Source organism: Leptodactylus fuscus, chromosome 2 (assembly GCF_031893055.1).
Source record: "Leptodactylus fuscus isolate aLepFus1 chromosome 2, aLepFus1.hap2, whole genome shotgun sequence".
Taxonomy (NCBI): Eukaryota; Metazoa; Chordata; class Amphibia; order Anura; family Leptodactylidae; genus Leptodactylus; species Leptodactylus fuscus.
In genome coordinates, this window is record NC_134266.1 from 80,180,568 (window position 1) to 80,200,788 (window position 20,221).

General features: G+C 44.7%; 1 protein-coding gene across 1 annotated transcript in view; it reads right to left on the reverse strand.

The window, feature by feature from the left end:
- The window catches only part of ST7L (suppression of tumorigenicity 7 like), a 109,389-nt gene that overhangs the window by 32,252 nt on the left and 56,916 nt on the right, over positions 1–20,221 (reverse strand). The gene's annotated exons all lie outside the window — the stretch shown is intronic.

Here is a 20,221-nt window from a genome sequence, read left to right on the forward strand (position 1 = left end):
CTTAGCTCGAATTATTTAGTATCCACTTTATATACATTATACGATGCAACTACGAGATTGAGCTGTTTCAGGTTATTTCAGTAACATACATTAAATAAATATTGGACAATCATGCCAATTTTGGTGTGGCTAGGTGACCACTAAATGTGTATTATGGTGACCCAACTTTCTCTCGCAGACAGAAGTTTGGAGAAAGAAGAGTTAATGTGTTAATATTCCAGATTCCTTTCTCCCACTGAAGGTAAGCGATCACGAATGTCTCACACCATTTTCCTTATGGAGAACACATGCTAGCCCAAGCCAAGTTGAGTATGTGTGTATTGTAGGAAGAATAGTTGCCAGCTTTATGAAGTATATGGTCAGCATAAACCAAATCATGGCCTAGAAAAGCCGGGCAATAACCAAATAAGCTGCCATTACAACTTCAACAGGGGTTGTCATCTAAATTATGCTTGGCAAATGTAACCAGTGACAAACCCTACACTCCTCTATTGCTGAAACCAGGTATGTCTTTCATTTAGGACTCTGCAGCAGTTAGTGAGACCCTCGGAATGCTGCAACAGTGGCGATAATAGCCAGCGATCAAATCCTTCCATACACAATGGCAGATTTAATACTGACAACAAGCCAGAATTCTGCCACTGTTTGCTTAAAAAAATCTGGCAGACATGCTTAACACCATATCTATTAAATGCTTCAGGCTCTCTTTGCACCCTGCTATGTGAGGATGGAAGTTAAATTAAAAAAAGAAAAATCGCATGGCTTAAGATGCGACAAAATCCACCAATATTTTGGTGGATTTGTTTTTTTTGGTTGAAAACTAAGTCAACTAATAACAGGTGTAACATTAGACTAGACAGTCTGAAGATGTGTCAAATTTATCATTTTGTTTTAGACACTGATAAATCTTTAAGGCTCCATTAAAGAGGACCTTTCATGTCCTCCTGCACATGCGGTTTTATATACCGCTAGAAAGTCGACTGTGCGCTGAATTCAGCAAATGGTCAGCTTTCCCGTTTTGCGGCTCGGGGCTGGCTATATCGGTGCTGTTAGTTTCAGCACCGATCTCTGCCCACCATCAGAAGGGCGTTCCTGACAGTATAACTGGGCTGTGAGGAGCGCTCCTCTTGACAGTACTCGTCGATATCCCTGTACTGTCAGAGGGGCATTCCTCACAGCCCAGCTAGACTGTCATGAATGCCCTTCTGACAGTGGGTAAAGCCCTGGGGCACAGAACGGGAAAACCGACAGTGCTCTGAATTCAGCTGAATTGGCTTTCTAGCTGTGTATAAAACACCATGTGCAGGAGGACATGAATGGTCTTCTTTAACATGTGTTGGTTGGTGTGGTAGTTGTGGTATTTCATATTTTTAGTCACCTCCCCGGGGTTGGCATCTATTGGAAATGGGAACAATATGTATAGTGGTTGAGGAACAAGGCTTTCCCCAACCGCTATCATGGTGGTTCGGGGACTTGGCCATCTCTATCTGACCGCAGCTCCCGTACCCCTTTGGACCTGGTCGCACGCCCTGCGACTGAGATTGATAAATCCGGAGATAACAGGATACAGTTTAGTCTCAGAGCATACTGCTTGCATGAGCTGTACAGATGTGAACAAAATTGTTGGTATCCTTTTGTTAAAGAAACAAAAACCACAGCGGCCACTGAAAAAACTTGAAACTGAAAACATATTAATAAATTTAAAGTTACTTAAAATCACTTAATAAAAATCAGACATTTCTTGGAATTGTGGTTGAACAGAATAATAAATAATAATAATAAATAATAATAATAAACTAAAAAAAACTGGACTGCAACATCTAAGCGGTTCATTCATGGGTGGGATGCAGCCTCCCCAGTAGTTAAAAATACTGCTAGTTCGCAGAACCAAGGAAATGAGGTACATCAACAAGGCCTTGACCTCGGGTAGAGCAGGAAGTCAAGTCCCTCCGCAAGTGGTTCAAAGACATCACTGCATTGCCTTTGCACTTTACATCATAACAATAGTCCTGGTTCCTTGTATTTGTAGTATATCTACAGTACAAGTCTTTAGACTTACAGTAGATGATCTATGACTAAGGACTTGTACTTTTAATCCGAAATGTTTCAGAAATTCGGGACATGTTGTTCTTAATAGTTTTTTTTTTGTACAGCAACGCAGTTGAAGTTTTAATTTTTTTGTCTAGTTGATGGAATCTATCGCTTTTCTATTTGGATTGTGTCTGCTCCTGCGGGCCCAGTGTTCCTTGCACCGACGGAGAACCTCACAACTGAAGAGTTTTGATGATCTGAGACTGCAAACTTTGTTTCTTTTTGCATGTCATTCATAGATAGCTGTCAATAACTGATATAGCCCCCCATTGCATTTTCAATGTGACAAGTTGACTTTAAGAAAATATGTCGCTGCTTTCTGTACAACATATAGCACCACTCAAGCCCACAGACTTTAGCCAGAATTGCAGTTTAGTTTCATTAACTTCATAAAATATAGCTGAGCTGCAACACTGCACAAAGCCTAAGGGTTGGTTCACATCTGAGTTTGTATTTCGTCCAGAGGAGTCTGCATGGGGACCTCCCGAACAGAATACCAAATATAATTGCAAGCATTGTGCAGTAAAAGCACACAGACCCCATAGACTATAATGGGGTCCATGTGCTTGCTGCGCGCTGCCCGCACGAATCATGCGGATAGGAAAGTAGATTGTGAACTACTTTCCTGTCCGCATGTTCTGTGCGGAGATCTGGTGGCAAGCACATGGACCCCATTATAGTCTATGGGGATCTGGGTGCTTTTACTGCACAGCGCCTGAAATTGCGTTTAGTATTCCCTTCGGGGGGGTCCTCACGCGGACGGAATACAAATGCAGATGTGAACCAATCCTTAGTCAACAGTGGCGCTGTTTCAGGAATAAAACATCTGTCAAAAATGTCTGAAGTGCAGATACAGATTCCAAAGAGAAACCAAAATAGTTTTCTTTCATGCCGAATTTGAATGGCAAAGGTAAAATAGAATTTATTAAGAAACTACCTCTAAAGCTGGCAAATTGCCATTATTTAAGGCTGCAAGTCTAGGTAAAGCACAGCAAATTTGTAACAAATTGTAAGCCTTAGTGGTGGCAATAAGTGCTCATATAATAAGACCTCAAGTCTAGGGGCACATGGTGACTTTGTTATTTTGGAATGTAGAAATGTATGAAGTAGCTAGATATAGATTTCCTCACAAGTAATAAAAGAACTGCAACTCTCACGGTTTCATGTTAATGCAATGACAAAAAACTGACCTGGATGCCGGAGTCCCACATGGCATTAATGCCACATAAAAAAAGATGCCGCTTTACAGTCCCTGCAACGTGGAAGGGATTCTAGTGATTACATGGAAAAGACGGGCAGAGGACACGCTGCATTTCCAAAACAGTTGTACTTACGGAAATGTCAGCGGTTTCCCTGTAGGTACACAGTCCAGTCACATTAATGTGACCACCTGTCAAAATCCAGAATAAGTACCTTTGGCAGAGCGGACTGCTGTGAGACGTGCAGGAAGAAAGGGAATGTTGTGATGATGTTCACTGGAATGTTGAGCCATGCCGACTCCAGTGCCATGTCCAGCTGCGTTAGGTTACGCGGTTGAGCATCCATGGCGCGAACAATTCGATCAAGGTGGGTGGTCCCACAGAGTCTCGATTGGCTTCAAGTTCGGGTAATTTGCTGGCCAAGGGAGTACGGTAAACTCATCCTGGTGCTCCTTGAACCACGCACGTACACTGCGAGTTTTATGACACGTCGCATTGTCCTGCTGGTAGATGCCATCATCCTGAGGAAAAACATTTCGCATGTAGGGGTGAACATGGTCCACAAGGATAGATGCATACTTGTGCTAATCCATCGTGCCTTCCACAAGGATGAGTGCACCCAGATGGCTGATGACACGTGCCTTCTGCGACTGGTTATTTAACATTGACATCAAAAGTAGGCGGTGGTCACATTAATATGACTGGACTGTGTATAATGGAAGCAGAAAGTCCGCAGAGGAAACCTATGCAGACCTTCTGTGAAAACACAATTTTTCCCACAGTTTTTTTTTTTTTTTTTGCATCCTGCTATGTGGAACATTAGTCTGATGGAGTTTTTGCAGCCATTGTGTTGCAGGAACTTGAGAGGAGATCACCCCAACACTTATTTTTGGCCCAAGCGACATGTGTTGCGCCCAAATTTGCTTTGAAGCCCTACCCTAACTCAGCATTGTATGTATCGCATCTTGTCCATACGGCCAAGACTGCAGTGAGCTACAGTAGCAGTCCAAAGCAGTAAACTCAGTTGAATGCATTCTTATTTTTAATTAAATATTTCCCATTTAACCATTAAGGTTTAACCACACCCTGTATATTTATTAGCTACACAGATCATTAATAAAAGATATACTGAACTGCTAGTAGTTTTTCTGCTGTTTTACTCTGTCAGCTTTATACAGGAGCATCAAGCCTTGTATTAAAACAGTTACAATATTTCAATCATTTATTATTTTCTATCTATTGGACCAAACTATTCCAGCCAATAACTTGACTCCACTTGTAGACCAGAAATCTTCAGATAATTTACTAATCTGAAGCCGTGACTTAACTTTCCCTTTTCTTTAAGTAACACTGATGAGGTTGGGTTCTGGTCAAGCAAAGCGTGTTTGCTGCATGAGTGACTCTTTCTGTGTTTGCCCCAGGCCATCGTGCTGGAGGGTGATATGCTAGCTAATCCTCTGTAATCCTCTTTGTTTAACACACCAGTGAAGGTCTGCATGGATCTTGTGTGGGAAACGTCCCATATACCCAGAGACATTTCACCTCATGGATTTAGAATGGCCTTTGTTAGGGGTTTTCAATATAGCCATATCTTGTCACGCTAGAACAAGTCTTACTACTAGCTAACGCCTTTACCTGTTTGTGCATCCAATACTATATAAAATATCTCAGCAGGAGTGGTGGCATTCTGGAAAGCATATAAAATTACTTAGTTACTCTAAGGATACATTGTTTTATCGGTTTCCCCCTTTGTGCCACACACTGGAATGCATAGGTTAATCTGTAAATTTGCCAAACAGACCCGCTACCCTTCCTGATGGCAGATAAAAGCTACTTCCAATGCTGAAATCCACATCAAGTGTGGATCCGCAAGTGTCCGATCGTTGGGCGTCCGACTTTTACAACCACGTTCACGAGTTCCCCTGTATGAAAGGGATGTTAGTGAATGACCAACGCGCTTTTCACTTTTTTGGTGGGTTGGATAGAAATAACCACATACAGTTCTACATCACTCCTCCAGAAGTGAGAGTGTAGTGGTCAAGCGTGTGCACCACTGTTTCATTCACAGATGTGATTCAGGGACCCCTGTTAAATGCTGGGTTCCCAGTGGCCATACTACATGGATAGTCAAACATTCCTGGCCTTTCATGGATAATGGATGTTTTACTCATAGGAAGACCCCTTTAAGCCTATGAACACATATTTTTGTTGCCTGAATTGTGTGAAGTGTAGGTGCCTTGAATAAAGACACTTACAGACATAATAAGTAAGGGAAGTGGCTCAAGACATCCTAACTTTAAAAGAGAGATGGAGGTCTGATAAGGAAAATTTATTTAGGCTGTTTTGGAAAGGAGAATTGGTGAATGTTGCTTGGAGTAACTAAAGAAAAAAGGGATGTGAGTAACCTGGAAGCTTGGTAGAGAACATTGAAGTATGGAGTCACATAGATTGGGTTAGGAATGTGTTAGGAGTGTCTAATCAGAAGTCTCCTATTTATACCTCACTTGCATCCATAAGCAGAGAAATAGAGGATTATAGGGTGCTTTTCAAAGGGACTACAGAAGAAGTCCAAGAATATATCTCACCCAGCAAAAACAATGACAAGTCTATGCATATATTATAGCTTATTTTAGAAGCACTGGGATAAAAAGTTATTGGATTTTCTACATTCAATCTAAGTGAAGCTGTTTAATTTATGACGACCGTCTTCAAGCTACACAATGTAAACATGCTGTAGAATTTCTGCAGTGTGTTTCCAAGGTCCTGTTAAGGAAAAAAAAAATCTTATATATAAGATTATATATAGAATAATCTTATAATTTTTTTTTAATAGGTACTCCTTCATTGACTCCAACACAGTTGGATTTTTTACTCTAGTTCCCACCACTCCTGAGCGATCAGACCATTTACCGGCAGTATTTGTGCTTCGTATGCTAACTAAACTACTGTCAGCCAGGAGCAGGTAAGGGGTCATGAGATAAACCGCATCAGAGTCAAGCCCCCTTTCCTGCTCCTGGCTGGCACCACCCACTTGACATGAGAGAGTCTACTTAGCATAGCAGGCACCCAACTAAATTGCTTTGATTGCTCAGGAGCGGTGGGAGCTAGAGAAACAATTCCAAATGCACTGGATTGAGGAGAGTGGCATCTATTTCAGGAAAAAGTACCAGTTGGTGGAGATATGTCCTCTAAAAGAATGTCTTAAAAACCAGTCTAATCTGTAAAACCTGTGATATGACAATAATCTGGCCGTACATATGCTATATTATCAGACTGTATTTACCATGTTTGGTAGATTGTCAATTGAAGAAAGAAGTAATTAAATCATGCTTGCTAGGACAACAACAAAAAAATATGCTATAGTATTTTCCTCATAGTAAGCCAGGAAAATAACAGGTATTGTGTTATATAGTCCATTGACATATGGGCTGACGTACGCACACACTAGAGTCGTAAAGTAAAAGGTTGGGAGATGGAGAATGAGTGTATAAAGTTCAAAAGTTCAGGCTGCATCTTCTGATTTACTGCTTGAACCTATATTTCATGTCCTAAATTATAGTGCACTTTCCTAGCTTGGGAGAACTGCAAATTCCTTGCGAAAATTATCATCATATTCTTGGATTTACAGCAGTTGGTGATATCATCCAATTAAATCCAGAGGACATTTGAGGGACAGAGATGCCACCAAGGTTGAGAACGCTTCTCTGGTGAATGGGTGAGGCAGGCTGTTCCAAGAGAGATGTTATATATAAAAAAAAAAAAAAAAAAAAAAGCACTTCATCCATATGATCGCAATTACAGACAGCAAAAGCAAGATCGGGCTTTTCCTTGATACACCACATTGTAGAATTTGTAGTTTTTTAGTTTTAATGCAAACATGTATGTTTTATACAGTTCACAAAAAACTCCTATACATACTGTATATGCACAGTCATTAAAAGGGGTTGTACAAAAGAAGAGAAAGGTATAGAAAAAAAATAAAATAGAAAAAAAAACAAATAGAAATGAATATATTCTAAATATATTCTCATTTTCTAAACTACAGTTTTGAATCAGTGTGTCTTATTCCTGGAATCTTCTAGTGTGTAAGGTGATGTACGAACACAGACAGACTCAGTACACTGGCTAAGCCAACACCTTTCCTCATCACTATTGATACAGAGAAAGAAAGGGGGCTACTACAATTCACATTTTATTTACACCCTACAGAGGCTTAAAACAACCGCACGGAAGGGCTGGGCGATTAGGACCTAAATCATAATCACTAGTAATTGGGCATTGGGTAGCATGGTGGCCTTGCACTGCTGGAGTCCTAGGTTCAAATCCTGCTAAGGACAACATCTGCAAGGAGCTTGTATGTTCTCCCCATGTTTACGTGGGTTTCTTGCCATGGTCCAAAGACATACTGATAGGGAAGGTAGACTGTGAGCTCTATATGGGATAGTGACTATCAATGAATGTAAAGCGCTACAGAAAATGATGGCGCTATACAAGTATGCATAAATCAAGTTTCTTTTTTTAACATCAATTAAGATTAATGGCAATTATTTAGGCCATGATCCTTCTACAACTTGAGGATGTGTTAAGAGTAGAGATGAGCGAACAGTGTTCTATCGAACTCATGTTCGATCGGATATTAGGCTGTTCGGCATGTTCGAATCGAATCGAACACCGCGTGGTAAAGTGCGCCATTACTCGATTCCCCTCCCACCTTCCCTGGCGCCTTTTTTGCTCCAATAACAGCACAGGGCAGGTGGGACAGGAACTACGACACCGGTGACGTTGAAAAAAGTAGGCAAAACCCATTGGCTGCCGAAAACATGTGACCTCTAATTTAAAAGAACAGCGCCGCCCAGCTTCGCGTCATTCTGAGCTTGCAATTCACCGAGGACGGAGGTTTCCGTCCAGTTAGCTAGGGGTTAGATTCTGGGTAGGCAGGGACAGGCTAGGATAGGAAGGAGAAGACAACCAACAGCTCTTGTAAGAGCTAAATTCCAGGGAGAAGCTTGTCAGTGTAACGTGGCACTGACGGGCTCAATCGCCGCAACCCAGCTTTCCCAGGATCCTGAATGGAATACACTGTCAGTGTATTCCCGTATACCCGATATATACCCCCGATACCCGTTCCAACGGTGTGCCCCCCCACCTTCACCCCAGAAATACCCTGCAAGTCCCCTAGCAATAGGATTGGGGCTATATACACCCACTATTTTTGCTACTGCCATATAGTGCCATTGTCTCACTGGGAATTCAAAGAATATATTGGGCTTACATATAACTTCAATTCCAGGGAGAAGCTTGTCAGTGTAACGTGGCACTGACGGGCTCAATCGCCGCAACCCAGCTTTCCCAGGATCCTGAATGGAACACACTGACAGTGTATTCCCGTATACCCCATATATACACCCCAAATCCCCGTTCCAACGGTGTGCCCCCCCACCTTCACCTCAGAAATACCCTGCAAGTCCCCTAGCAATAGAATTGGGGCTATATACACCCACAATTTTTGCTACTGGTATATAGTGCCATTGTCTGACTGGGAATTCAAAGAATATATTGGGGTGACGTGCACCCACAATTTTTAATACTGCTATACAGTTCCTTTGTCTCACTGGGAATTCAAAGAATATATGGGGGTTATGTGCACCCACAATTTTTAATACTGGTATATAGTGCCATTGTCTGACTGGGAATTCAAAGAATATATGGGGGTTATGTGCACCCACAATTTTTAATACTGGTATACAGTGCCATTGTCTGACTGGGAATTCAAAGAATATATGGGGGTTATGTGCACCCACAATTTTTAATACTGCTATACAGTTCCTTTGTCTCACTGGGAATTCAAAGAATATATGGGGGTTATGTGCACCCACAATTTTTAATACTGGTATACAGTGCCATTGTCTGACTGGGAATTCAAAGAATATATGGGGGTTACGTGCACCCACAATTTTTAATACTGCTATACAGTTCCTTTGTCTCACTGGGAATTCAAAGAATATATGGGGGTTATGTGCACCCACAATTTTTAATACTGGTATATAGTGCCATTGTCTGACTGGGAATTCAAAGAATATATGGGGGTTATGTGCACCCACAATTTTTAATACTGGTATACAGTGCCATTGTCTGACTGGGAATTCAAAGAATATATGGGGGTTATGTGCACCCACAATTTTTACTACTGGTATACAGTGCCATTGTCTGACTGGGAATTCAAAGAATATATTGGGGTGACGTGCACCCACAATTTTTGCTACTGCTATACAGTTCCATTGTCTCACTGGGAATTCAAAGAATATATGGGGGTTATGTGCACCCACAATTTTTACTACTGGTATACAGTGCCATTGTCTGACTGGGAATTCAAAGAATATATGGGGGTTACGTGCACCCACAATTTTTGCTACTGCTATACAGTTCCATTGTCTCACTGGGAATTCAAAGAATATATGGGGGTTATGTGCACCCACAATTTTTAATACTGGTATACAGTGCCATTGTCTGACTGGGAATTCAAAGAATATATGGGGGTTATGTGCACCCACAATTTTTAATACTGGTATACAGTGCCATTGTCTGACTGGGAATTCAAAGAATATATGGGGGTTATGTGCACCCACAATTTTTACTACTGGTATACAGTGCCATTGTCTGACTGGGAATTCAAAGAATATATTGGGGTGACGTGCACCCACAATTTTTGCTACTGCTATACAGTTCCATTGTCTCACTGGGAATTCAAAGAATATATGGGGGTTATGTGCACCCACAATTTTTAATACTGGTATATAGTGCCATTGTCTGACTGGGAATTCAAAGAATATATGGGGGTTATGTGCACCCACAATTTTTAATACTGGTATACAGTGCCATTGTCTGACTGGGAATTCAAAGAATATATGGGGGTTATGTGCACCCACAATTTTTAATACTGCTATACAGTTCCTTTGTCTCACTGGGAATTCAAAGAATATATGGGGGTTATGTGCACCCACAATTTTTAATACTGGTATACAGTGCCATTGTCTGACTGGGAATTCAAAGAATATATGGGGGTTACGTGCACCCACAATTTTTAATACTGCTATACAGTTCCTTTGTCTCACTGGGAATTCAAAGAATATATGGGGGTTATGTGCACCCACAATTTTTAATACTGGTATATAGTGCCATTGTCTGACTGGGAATTCAAAGAATATATGGGGGTTATGTGCACCCACAATTTTTAATACTGGTATACAGTGCCATTGTCTGACTGGGAATTCAAAGAATATATGGGGGTTATGTGCACCCACAATTTTTACTACTGGTATACAGTGCCATTGTCTGACTGGGAATTCAAAGAATATATTGGGGTGACGTGCACCCACAATTTTTGCTACTGCTATACAGTTCCATTGTCTCACTGGGAATTCAAAGAATATATGGGGGTTATGTGCACCCACAATTTTTAATACTGGTATACAGTGCCATTGTCTGACTGGGAATTCAAAGAATATATGGGGGTTACGTGCACCCACAATTTTTGCTACTGCTATACAGTTCCATTGTCTCACTGGGAATTCAAAGAATATATGGGGGTTATGTGCACCCACAATTTTTAATACTGGTATACAGTGCCATTGTCTGACTGGGAATTCAAAGAATATATGGGGGTTACGTGCACCCACAATTTTTAATACTGCTATACAGTTCCTTTGTCTCACTGGGAATTCAAAGAATATATGGGGGTTATGTGCACCCACAATTTTTGCTACTGCTATACAGTTCCATTGTCTCACTGGGAATTCAAAGAATATATGGGGGTTATGTGCACCCACAATTTTTAATACTGGTATACAGTGCCATTGTCTGACTGGGAATTCAAAGAATATATGGGGGTTACGTGCACCCACAATTTTTAATACTGCTATACAGTTCCTTTGTCTCACTGGGAATTCAAAGAATATATGGGGGTTATGTGCACCCACAATTTTTAATACTGGTATATAGTGCCATTGTCTGACTGGGAATTCAAAGAATATATGGGGGTTATGTGCACCCACAATTTTTAATACTGGTATACAGTGCCATTGTCTGACTGGGAATTCAAAGAATATATGGGGGTTATGTGCACCCACAATTTTTACTACTGGTATACAGTGCCATTGTCTGACTGGGAATTCAAAGAATATATTGGGGTGACGTGCACCCACAATTTTTGCTACTGCTATACAGTTCCATTGTCTCACTGGGAATTCAAAGAATATATGGGGGTTATGTGCACCCACAATTTTTAATACTGGTATACAGTGCCATTGTCTGACTGGGAATTCAAAGAATATATGGGGGTTATGTGCACCCACAATTTTTAATACTGGTATATAGTGCCATTGTCTGACTGGGAATTCAAAGAATATATGGGGGTTACGTGCACCCACAATTTTTGCTACTGCTATACAGTTCCATTGTCTCACTGGGAATTCAAAGAATATATGGGGGTTATGTGCACCCACAATTTTTAATACTGGTATACAGTGCCATTGTCTGACTGGGAATTCAAAGAATATATGGGGGTTATGTGCACCCACAATTTTTAATACTGGTATATAGTGCCATTGTCTGACTGGGAATTCAAAGAATATATGGGGGTTACGTGCACCCACAATTTTTGCTACTGCTATACAGTTCCATTGTCTCACTGGGAATTCAAAGAATATATGGGGGTTACGTGCACCCACAATTTTTGCTACTGCTATACAGTTCCATTGTCTCACTGGGAATTCAAAGAATATATGGGGGTTATGTGCACCCACAATTTTTAATACTGGTATACAGTGCCATTGTCTGACTGGGAATTCAAAGAATATATGGGGGTTACGTGCACCCACAATTTTTAATACTGCTATACAGTTCCTTTGTCTCACTGGGAATTCAAAGAATATATGGGGGTTATGTGCACCCACAATTTTTAATACTGGTATACAGTGCCATTGTCTGACTGGGAATTCAAAGAATATATGGGGGTTATGTGCACCCACAATTTTTAATACTGGTATACAGTGCCATTGTCTGACTGGGAATTCAAAGAATATATTGGGGTTATGTGCACCCACAATTTTTACTACTGGTATATAGTGCCATTGTCTGACTGGGAATTCAAAGAATATATGGGGGTTATGTGCACCCACAATTTTTAATACTGGTATACAGTGCCATTGTCTGACTGGGAATTCAAAGAATATATTGGGGTTATGTGCACCCACAATTTTTACTACTGGTATATAGTGCCATTGTCTGACTGGGAATTCAAAGAATATATGGGGGTTATGTGCACCCACAATTTTTAATACTGGTATACAGTGCCATTGTCTGACTGGGAATTCAAAGAATATATGGGGGTTATGTGCACCCACAATTTTTAATACTGGTATACAGTGCCATTGTCTGACTGGGAATTCAAAGAATATATGGGGGTTATGTGCACCCACAATTTTTACTACTGGTATACAGTGCCATTGTCTGACTGGGAATTCAAAGAATATATTGGGGTGACGTGCACCCACAATTTTTGCTACTGCTATACAGTTCCATTGTCTCACTGGGAATTCAAAGAATATATGGGGGTTATGTGCACCCACAATTTTTAATACTGGTATACAGTGCCATTGTCTGACTGGGAATTCAAAGAATATATGGGGGTTACGTGCACCCACAATTTTTAATACTGCTATACAGTGCCATTGTCTGACTGGGAATTCAAAGAATATATGGGGGTTATGTGCACCCACAATTTTTAATACTGGTATACAGTGCCATTGTCTCACTGGGAATTCCACAAATAATTTGGGGATTCATTCACCCTACATCTCAGGCTCTTGCCATATTCACCCAGGTTGTCAGTGCTGCACCAGCTCGTTCCCAGACAGCTCGGCCCGAAAAACACGTTACCTATATAGAGGATTTGGACAATGAAGACAACATGTTCTAAATCTAATGTCTGCACCTTCTCCAGAATTAAAATAAAGGCAGCGTTTAACTTTCAAATAGCACTGCACAAAGGAAGAGCTTATCAGCTTGTCTCATGACATGCTACTGAAAAGTTTCATTTGTGTATCTTAATGTAAATATAGTTGTATAAGCTTTTTGGGTTTTAGGCACTGCCAAGTTATTTATTACCACCCGCTCCCTTATAATGATGATGACGCCAAAGTCACTGTGGGTGTTCAGAGCTCACAGCTTTGGGTGACATTTGTCTTGCTCTCTGTCGGTACCAGCTGTCTTTTTGGATACCGTAAAGTTATGTTGACTTTATTAACAGCTATAGAAGCTTTAGCCAGGTTGTGACGGTGTGTAACCCTAACAACACTAAGTGGGATACACATTAATAGTCAGTCTATGTACGCTAAACGTATCACTGAAGTAATTTTTTTTCCCTCTCCCCTAATATAAGAAAGGAACAGACATTAGACCTAGACCGGGGTTCGAGGCTTGAAAAAATCCAGTATTATTTGTTCTTCATGATGTGAAATATGTGTTGAAAAGCAACCCAAGATGAAGTCAGCCATGTGTGCCAGTGTGTTACTTGGCATGCCTTTGCTGGCCCCAACTGTAAGGGTCACTCTCCATTTCCTCCATTTTCCACTCCCCTTCACACCATTTGTGGTGAAGCAATGGGATGCACTGAAGTGCACCCTCTAGCCTCGTGTGGGATAGGGACATCAGATGCCACTCCAACCCCCTCGTCTTCCTCCGCCAGCCAACGGTGCGAAGATGAGAGGAGTGTGCTCTGAATGTTTTCTGCCTAGCAGAGGCTAGTTCTCACTTACGAAAATGGCCCCACTTTGACCTGTATATCAGGCACAATGGTGTAGGTTTCAAAGAAACATGGCACCAACAAGTTGGAAAACGTGGGCCATGCGTGGACCGTGTTTGAGTCTGGCAAGCTCCAGATCTGCTACCAGGTTCCAGCCATTATCACAGGCGCAAAAATGCCAGGCCCCAGGTGTAGCAGGGAAAAAAAAATGCCATCTCAGCCAGGATGGCATCCCTGACCTCGGAGGCACTGTGCTGTCTGTCCCCCAAGCTGATCAGTTTCAGCACGGCCTACTGACATCTCCCCATGCCAGTGTTACAGTGTTTTCCGCTAGTAGCTGGGGTGGAGGTTGCAGCTTCGTAGGGTTTCAGTCTACTCCTGCCATGAATTTTGGCCTGGGAGAGGAGATAGGCCACCCCAGTTTGTACCCGGGGAACAGACTCCACCACATTCACCCTGCCTGTCATTAAAGATAAGCACTGCAGCATCCCTGACCACAGGCGCTTGTCCATGTGTCGGTGGTCAAGTGGACCTGGCAGCAAAGCGCAGAGCTCTGGGCCCGACTGATGTTATGGGACACATGCAGGCGCAAGGCAGAGACAGCACACCAAGAGAAGTAGTAACGGCTAGGCCCAGCATAGGGAGGTGCCCCAGCTGCCATCTGCTGACGGAAGGCCTGGGTCTCCAGAAGCATAAACAAACACCAACATCTCCAGGGCCAGCAGTTTATCGATGAGGCTGTTACAGGCTTGGGCATGGGGGTGGGTTGTATTGTACTTCTGCCTGCAATGAAAAGCTTGGGAAATGTGGAGTGGCTGGGAAGAGGCGCATGATGGTGCAGGCCAAAAGGGCGCATGAGGGTGAACTCCCCAATGTGTCAGAGATAGGTGTGTAGGTGTCCTTGCATCATATACTTGCACCATATTTGGCTTTGGAAGTTAATTTTGTGCCAAAAAGTGGTTAAGACAGCGATCCCTCAGCTACTCCCGTTACACTGTCTATTGAAGTTACCATCTGTGGAAGTGGACCACCATTTCTAAGATCCCAAAGGAAGCAGGCAAGAGATGTGCAGTTCAGAAAAAAAGATGAGAAAATAAGTTTAGGCTGTAGAGCACAGAGGGATCGGAGAGGACAGAGCTGGTGTCGGCCAGGTATTCCCACAACATGCGCCTATACTTGTCCCTCCTGGTGACACTAGGCCCCTGAGTGGCAGTAATTTGTCCAGGGGGGCCATTAACGTGTTCCAGACCTAGGAATAAGTCTTCCAACAGGGTAGAGTTTTGCATGCCTTTGCTTCTACCCACTGTTTTTGCTGCTTAGCTTCCCTCCACATCTACTCTGCTTTCACCCCTAAACATCACCCCAGTTTATGCCTTTGCTTCTACCCAGGTTTTTTGTTGATTTAGCTTCCCTCTACATCTACACTGCTTTAGCCCCTAGACATCACCCCTGTCCATGTGGGGTCGGTGGCCTCGTCATCCACCAACTCCTCTTCCAATTGCGCACTGCCCCCTTACTGCACATGACCACAGCTTGCCTTGATGGCAACTGTGTCTCATGATCCCCACTTAGGTCCAGACAAGTCGGTGGCGGGTCCAAAACCCCAAAATTGGAAGGAAATGGCAGATGCTGCAGTATTTCTAACACCTGTTCCTGGTGCTCGGGCCTGGTCTGTGTTGTACCCTGCACCCTGCTTAACGCATCTGCCATATCCGAAGTTGTGCTGAGCGCATGCTAATGTTTCGTGTCCAGTGCAATGGATGGGATGGGATTTCACATAAGTCTGCCACCCATGGCCACTCATGGTTGAGCAACTGAGGGAGTTGACTTTGACGAACCCGAGGGTTTTGGAGTTGGAACTACATCAAAGGTCTGTGCTGCTCACACACTCTGCTCAACACATGATATGTTTAGTGCCAGCAGTGTGGAGACGTCGCACAACAGCCGTTGTTCCAGCAGGTACAGGCGTTGTAGGAGTGCATAGAGGCTAGCAGCGGCAACTATACACTTTAAAAACTATCCGCACAAGCGCCACACTTTCACCAGTAGCTCAGGAACATTGGGGTACCTTTTTCAAAAGATTAGGAGCAATGAGTTAAAAACGTGGCCCAGGCATGGAATATGTTGCAGGCTGCCAAGCTACAGAGCCAATCCCAGGTTACGGCCATTATCACACATGACAACATGCCTGGGCCCAGGTGCAGTGGCAAAAACCACATTGCCGTCTCATCGAGGATGGCATGACTCACTTTGTAGGCAGTGTGCTGTCTGGCCCCCAAGCTGATGAGCTTCAGCACGGCCCGCTGACGTCTCCCCACACCAGTGTTGCAGCGTTTCCAGCTCGTAGCTGGGGTCAATTTAACAGCGGAGGAGGGTGGTGTTTCAGCCCTCCTCCCAGGAATGTTGTGTGGGGAGACAAGTCAGGCCACCACATTTTGCGACCCGGTCCACGCCTCAACTACATTCAACCACTGTGCCCAAATTGAAAGGTAGCGTCCCTGTCCGCATGCACTTGTCCATTCGTAACTGGTCACATGGAACTTTAGGGCTAAGCACTGAATTTAGGGACCGCCTCATGTTTGGGGGAAAGTGCTGGTGTGGACGGCACAGTGCGGTGGCGCAGTAGACACTCTGCCCAAAAAGGGCAGAGTGTCCCCCAGCCGGGATTCCAACATCTCCTGGGCCAGATTTCTTGAGATGAGGCCGTTGAAGCCTTGGGCATGTGGGTGGGTTGCGCTGTACTTTAGCATGAAATGAAAGGCTTGGGAGATGGGGAGTTGCTGGGAAGAGGCGCATGATGGCGCGGGCAAAAGGAGAAATGGCAGGAAAAGGTGAGGATAAGGGTGAACTCCCCAAAGTGTCAGAGGCAGATGTGGAGGTGTCCTGGCTCCTGGTCTGGACTGCAGCGCCAGCCCTGTCAACAGTGGAAGAGGCAGTGGCCGCCAGGCCAAACGACGATTATCCTGCGCTTGCTCTCACCCACTGAGCCCAGGGCTTGCCTTCCAAATGATGGCACCCGCAAGAGGTGGTGAGATTCCTCTCCGCAGATCTCCAAACCATCTTGGACTTGCAAATTGCACTAAATTTGTCATGTAACTGACATGTATATGATGAGTCTATCCATTGTCTGTTCATTTTGGTGAAAGTCAGCCTGTCAGCTGACAGACAGCTGTGCTTGTCAGTGATGATGTCACCGGCTGCTTGTACCCCCAGTTTTTGCTGCTTAGCTTGCCTCCACATCCACACTGCTTTTGCCCCTACACATCACCCCTATCCATGCCTGTGCCTCTAGCCATAAGTCTGCCACCCATGGAAACTCATGGTGCAGAAAGTGAGGGAGCTGACTCTGAGGAACCCTTGGGTTTTGTAGCTGGTACTCCATCAAAGGTCTCTGCTGCTCACACACCCTGCTGAACATACGGTATCTAGGGTTAGAGCGTGTGGTGACCTCGCACAACAGTAGGTGCTTCAGGCAGATGTAGGCCTTGCTGGAGTGTATTGCGGCTAGCTCCAGGTACTGTAGACTTGGGAAAGTGGGTGTCCAAGTGCCGCACTTTCACCCTTAGCTCAGCTAATTTGGGGTATGTTTTTAAAAATCATTGCACCACTACATTGAACATGTGGGCCAGGCATGGAACGTGTTGGAGGCTGGCAAGCTCCAGAGCCCTCCAACAAGCTAAAAAACCTGGCCCTAGGGGCAGCGGGGATAAACAAATTGCCATCTCATCCAGGATGGCATCCCTGACCTCAGAGGCAGTGTGCTGTCCGTCTCCCAAGCTGATGAGCTTCAGCCCAGCCTGCTGACGTCTCCCCACACCAGTGTTGCAGCGTTTTCAGCTCGTAGCTGGGGTAAATCTAACAGCGGAGGAGGAGGAGGGTGGTGTTTCAGCCCTCCTCCCAGGAATGTTTTGTGGGGAAACAAGTCAGGAAAATTCTTGAAACGGGAGAGTTTTGCATCTTTGCCCTTGCTGCCTATGGACATCCCTTTGCCTCTAGCCACCATTTTCCCTGCTTTGCTTGCCTCCACATCCACACTGCTTTTGCCCCTAGACATCACCCCAGTCCATGCCTTAGCTTGTACCCCCAGTTTTTCCTGCTTAGCTTGCCTCCACATCCACACTGCTTTTGCCCCTAGACATCACCCCAGTCCATGCCTTAGCTTGTACCCCCAGTTTTTCCTGCTTAGCTTGCCTCCACATCCACACTGCTTTTGCCCCTAGACATCACCCCAGTCCATGCCTTAGCTTGTACCCCCAGTTTTTCCTGCTTAGCTTGCCTCCACATCCACACTGCTTTTGCCCCTAGACATCATCCCTATCCATGCCTCTTCCCCTAGCCATAACTCTGCCACCCCTGGAAACTCATGGTGCAGAAACTTTGGTTGCTGACTTTGAGGAACCCTTGGGTTTTGTAGATGGAACTCCATCAAAGGTCTGTGCAGCTCACACACCCTGCTCAAGATATGGTATTGTAGGGTTTCAGCGTGTGTGAATGACGGACAACAGCCTGTGTTTGGACAGATGTAGGCCTTGCTAGAGTGTTTTTAGGCTAGCAGCGACTCCTGTGCACTTGCAAAAGTGGGCGCACAAGCGCCGCATTTTCAACAGTAGCTTCGGTACATTTGGGTATGTTTTTAAAAAACTTTGCACCACTAGGTTAGACGTGGGCCAAACATGGAACGTGTTGGAGGCTGGCAAGCTCCAGAGCCGCTACCAGGTTCCAGCCATTATCACAGGCGTAAAAATGCCAGGCCCCAGGTGTAGCAGGGAAAAAAAAATGCCATCTCAGCCAGGATGGCATCCCTGACCTCGGAGGCACTGTGCTGTCTGTCCCCCAAGCTGATGAGCTTCAGCACCGCCTGCTGACGTCTCCCCACACCAGTGTTTTAGCGTTTGCCGCTAGTAGCTGTGGTGGAGGTTGCAGCGTCGTAGGGTTTCAGTCTACTCCTGCCATGAATTTTGGCCTGGGAGAGGAGATAGGCCACCCCAGTTTGCACCCGGGGAACAGACTCCACCACATTCACCCTGCCTGTCATTAAAGATAAGCACTGCAGCATCCCTGACCACAGGCGCTTGTCCAAGTGTCGGTGGTCAAGTGGACCTTGCAGCAAAGCGCGGAACTAAGGGCCCACCTGATGTTGAGTGACACGTGCTGGTGCAAGGCGGGGACGCCACACCGGGAGAAGTTGAGACGGCTAGGGACGGCATAGTGAGGTGCCACAGTTGCCATCAGGTCCGGGAAGGCGGGAGTTTCAACAAGCCGGAACGCCAACCTCTCCTGGGCCAGCAGTTTAGCGATGTTGGCGTTCTAGGCTTGCGTGGGTGGGTGGTTAGCGGTGTATTTCTGCCGGCGCTCCAATGTCTGAGAGATGGTGGGTTGTTGTAAAGAAGCGCCTGATGGTGCCTTTGATGGTGCAGGAGAAGGAGATAAGACAGAAACAGGGGAGGATGAGGGAGAAGTCAACAAAGTGGCGGAGGCAGATGAAGTGATGTCCTGGCTCGTCCTCTGGAGTGCATCGCCAGCACTGTGAGCAGAGGCAGTGGCATGAACGGCGGGCGACGTTTGTCCTGCCGTTGCTGCCTGCCACTGATTCCATTGCTTGGATTCCAAATGACGGTGCATTGAAGTGGTGGACAGGTTGCTCTTCTCAGGGCCCCTACTCGATTTCGAGAGGCAAATTGTGTAGACGACACTATATCTGTCCTCGGCGCATTCCTTGAAAAAACTCTACACCTTCAAGAAACGTGCCCTCGATGGGGGAGTTTTTCTGGGCTGGGTACAAAAGGGAACATCTTCGGACATTCCGGGTCTGGCCTGGCTTCGGCAAAGCAGCTGACCTCTGCCTCTGGACATGTCTCTGCCTCTAGCTACCCTTTTTGGTGCTGCACCTGCCTCAACATCCACACTACTTTCCCAGCTTGACATCTGCCTTGTCCAGGTGGGGTCGGTGTCCTCGTTGTCCACCACCTCCTCTTCCAACTCCTGTCTCGCCTCCTCCTCCTGCACAATGCGCATGTCAACTGGCTGCCCTGACAGCAACTGCGTCTCATCGTCGTCGATGAGGGTGGGTTGCTGGTCATCCGCCACCAAATCGACCGGAGATGGAATGGAGGAGACTCTAGTGTTTGAG